The sequence below is a fragment of the Centrocercus urophasianus genome, unplaced genomic scaffold (genome assembly GCF_019232065.1).
Source record: "Centrocercus urophasianus isolate 14NV4802_14NV808 unplaced genomic scaffold, USGS_Curo_1.0 seq_840, whole genome shotgun sequence".
NCBI lineage: Eukaryota > Metazoa > Chordata > Aves > Galliformes > Phasianidae > Centrocercus > Centrocercus urophasianus.
In genome coordinates this window covers 1-4,346 of record NW_024885467.1, presented here as the reverse complement: position 1 = coordinate 4,346, position 4,346 = coordinate 1, and positions in this window count along the sequence as shown.

The window sequence follows — 4,346 nt, the reverse complement described above, 5'->3', positions numbered from 1 at the left end:
TAGGGGCTGATGTAGGGGTATTGGCTATGGGGTCATATAGGGGCTGACACAAGGGCATTTTTGGAAGTGACTGCTTTGGGCTGTTTCCAAAGGTCTACTTTGTTGCTTTGGTTGGTACCACGCATGCTTGGTGTTTGAGCTGCTTGCAAGAAGCAGAGTGAAGCCTTTGCTGTTGGAACCCTATGGGGCACTATGGGGTGCTATGGGGTGCTATGGGGCCCTATAGAACCCTATGGGGCGCTGTGGGGTGCCGGCATGGAGTACGCAGAGGTGGCAGCGCTGATTCTCACCTACTCCTTGAAACCTTTGCATGCATGGTGCCCCTCGCCCAACCTCAGCAAGACGAGTTGCTCCCCATTGGGGAAAAAGGAACAGAAAGTGGTAGAATCACAGAAAATCGTATTTCTTTATTTCCAGCTGGGGAAATGGAGCAGGAGAGCCGTGAGGCTGTTTGCAGCTCCGCAGGGAGGTGAGGATCCATCCCCTCTCCTCCCGCAGGGACCGAGCGCTCCGTGCTCGTCCGCCGCGCGCTGATGGCTTGTGACAAGGACAGGATTGCTCCTTTGGTGAGCGCACACACTCCCAAAAACCCTCACGGTCCCTCACCCTCTGCTTCCCCTTCTTCTCCATCAATTTCCAACCTTGCGCCGAGCGCGGACATGGGAGAGGAGTCTAATCCGACCCGTAAACTCTGTCACATCCTCGTTAATTTGCCCATGTCTCCCGCTGTAGCCTGAGGGCACCGTCACTTTCGCAGCGCCGCAACGGCTTCATTTTGACAGCTGCAGGAAAGGTGAGCAGCACGGAGCTGCACCACCCTGCACCCCGCTGGGCGGCTCTGGGACGGCGCCACCCCTCTCGGGGACCCTGAGCCCTGAGATGCTTTTCATCTCGGCGCTGTTTTTCTTTTCTAATTTTCTTTCCGCCCCTATTTCTGCTGATTTTGCACGTTTTGGAGCTCAAACTCCCGGAATGGATCCTGCTCTATCCCAGGAGCTCCGCTGGCCTATTCTAATGCAAATGCACGCTGGTTGATAATCTAATGTTGAGTGGATTATTTCTCCCCCAGATGAGCTGCTTTAAGGCAGAATTTTTCTTTCAGCATATTGAGCTGAAGGAAAAAAAGCAGCACCACAAAGAAGCCCACCTTGAACGGGGGCTTTGTCGCCTGAGATCTGTGCTCTCCTCCCTTTCCCTCACATGACGAAATCCAACCCTCCACCGCCTTCATTGCATCACCAAATGTTTGTATTGCAATTAAAGCCAGGGGGCAACGCGGAGAAATCAATCAGAAGGGTCCTGGCTTTCCGGTAGCACTCTGCATCCCACCCGAAACCAGCACCCAAAAATCGGTGTCTGCTGTGTTGCAAAGCCAACATCCCGCTGGGAAGTGTTTTGGGTGCCGGCTCCGCCATGCGCACCACGTCTTTCCTGCTTTACTCTCACCTCCAGCGTCCATTCCTGGCTGAAATGCACTCAGCCCCGAACTGTCCTGCTTCGCTCTGTCCCCCTTTCTCCTACAAACATCCCCGCTGAGTTGCAGCATCGCTGTTGGATTCCCGACCGCATCATCCCCACCCGGTGTTGAAATCCATGCTGAGCGTTGCCAGGAATGGGAGCAGCCCCGCCACGCCTGCACCGGCTCTGTGCTGGAATTCGGGGCTGTTTTTGGGGCTCAGATCAGGCTGGGCCACACTTGGCCATCAGTTGTTGCTCAATGGCAACAGGGTGGAGAGGGCATGGATGGAAACGTGCAGAGCCGTTGGGGATGGAGGAAAAAGGGTTCAGCTGCAGGGTGCCGGCACCCGTCCCCATCCCCATACTGGGGCGCTTTGCACGTGGGGTGAATCCTCAGCCCCGCACCACGCTCTTGAAAAGAATCCTAGTGCAACCCCACCAAAACAAACCCTTCCTCGGCACGTGCGGCTCTTTCCCCTGGGAGAGACTGATATAGAGAGTGGAGCACACGTGACAGATGTTAATCGCATCGTTTAATGCTTCTCCTGGAAGGCATTCGTGTGCAGGGATGGGTACCGACCCAGGGCTTTTGTTTCTGCTCCTGCAACACGCCCTCGGTGCTGTGCACAGCGCTGGGATGTGCCCCGGGATTTGCACAGAGGTGTTAATTGCAGCGTGATCAATCACTGATTGATTAACTGAGGTTCCTGATGTGTGGATCTGACCGTTGCTAGAATAAGCACCAGAAACGTAAATAAAGCAGGGATAGGGGAGGGCCCTGAGCCTCCTGGTGTGTAAAGAGGGGGAAACTGCACCCGAAGCTTTCCCTCCCGTGTGCAGGATGGCAGAGGGGAGAAGTGCGACGTGGGCACCGAGCCTTAGGGGCGAGCGCCCTCGCTCCTGGGAAATAAGGGGGAGGAACAGAGAAAGCTGTTTGCTCTGGGTTTGGAAAAATGCCGTTTTCCACGCGCCCCCCTCGCTGACCGGGGTGGCAGCAGGCCGCACAGCGGGGCTGCAGCTCCCTAAAAGTCACCGACTTATTGCCTAATAGATTTCCCAGTCATGAAGTCCCCGCGCTCCATATGTACCCAAATCAAAGCAATTACAGATTTAAATGAAGCTGGAATCCGCCGTGCAGAAAATGCTTGTTTTAGCGTGAGATTGGGCAGAGGTGAGCGACCTGCAGCACCCCTGGTAATGAAAGCTCTTCACAGCTTGCAGTGTTTCACCGGCCGGTAATTGCTGCAGGCTGCGATATGGATCTGGCTGCGTTAATGATGCACTGTTCCTTTTCCTAGGATTCATTTAAGCTTCCCGTTTCTTTTTTTTTTTGTTTTTTTTTTTTCGGGGATTTGAAAGCAACGAGGCAGCGTGGAAATTAACGCATTAAGGCGGACGTTTTTATCACTTAAATATTATTTGAAGCTTTGGGGTATTGATTAACAAAGCGATCGGGGCTGGTGTCGGCGTGCTGGAGATGGATGCGCTGTGACACGGGCACCCGTCGCTCCCGGCCAGGCTGCATCCATAGGGCTTGTGTTTGATTTGGCGTGACAAGATGGAGATATTAGGACAAAACATACATTAGATGGGAAAAAAAATAAAAAAGAGCTTGTATGGGAGTGAAAATCCTATTAACTTCCATGTGAAAACCACATCCAAGAGACAGTTGGCTTCTGTTGTGAGTTTATTATTAAATATTTTACTAGGGAGGGAAGTTCTGAGCTGAGCAGCTCTCCTCTCCTGTTTCTGGCATGGAGTTGTTTCCAAACCCTTTTTGCCAAAGCTGCTCATTGCGTTGGCTCAGCGGGGGGTGGTGGAACGTCGGGGTGGGATTTCGGAGAACCACGGGAGCACTGAGGTTGGAAAAGAGCGCTGAGGTCATCGGGTCCAACCGTCAACCCATCACCACCGCGCCCGTAGGGTCAAAGAGCCGTTAAGGATGGAAAAGAGCTCCTAAGAGCTCCGCGTCCAACCCCAACATCCCATCCGTACCCGTAGGATCACTGAGGTTGCAAAGACCTCAAAGGTCACCGCATCCAGCCACCAACCCACCCCACCGTGCCACCAAACCGGGTCACTTTGGGGCGCCTGCAGCGCTTTGGGACACCACGAGCGCGTTCCCAAAGAAGCTCCCGCGCTGGATGCTCTGCTCTCATCCTTCATCCTCCTGCAATCTCCCGTCGCTCCCCAGGGGCTCCGGCATTAATTTCTTCCCTTGACCCCGGGGCCGGCGGCGAGGCGAGGTCAGGCAGTGGGGAGCAGAGAGGACGGCAGCAAATGATAAGGAGCCGCGGGCGCATCGGCGCTGCGACGCCTCGGAAATGGCATTTCCAGCTCGTTTAATCGCCCGGTCGCAGAGAAACGCTGAGATTCAATTACCGGCCCCCGCGGCCCCCAGCACCCCCGTCCTCCCGCACGGCCCCGGGGGCGGTGGGGGTCCGTGGGGGTCAGAGCCGGGGGTCAAGGTGTGCAGGGGAATGAGAAGCGAGGAGCCGGCGGAGCACCAGGCACTTTCCATTTAGAAGAGTCAGAATTCAATCCGGAAAATAACGCTGCACTCCTTGTTTAATTTCCCCCCGGTACTTTGTGTGCTCGTGGGATTTTAATGCTGTTAATTATTGTTGAATTTGTGCTAGTTTTTTTTTTTCAATTCCTTTGCACCATCATGTTATTTTACTGGGGAAGGCAGCAGTGCTCTGCATCTCATCTCATCCCATCCCACCGCATCCCATCCCACCCCATCCCACCCCATCCCATCCCACCCCATCCCATCCCATCCCATCCCCATCCCATCCCATTGATCCCATCCTATCCCATTGATCCCATCCCATCCCACCCCATCCCATCCCATCCTATCTCATCTCATCTCATCCCATCCCATCCCA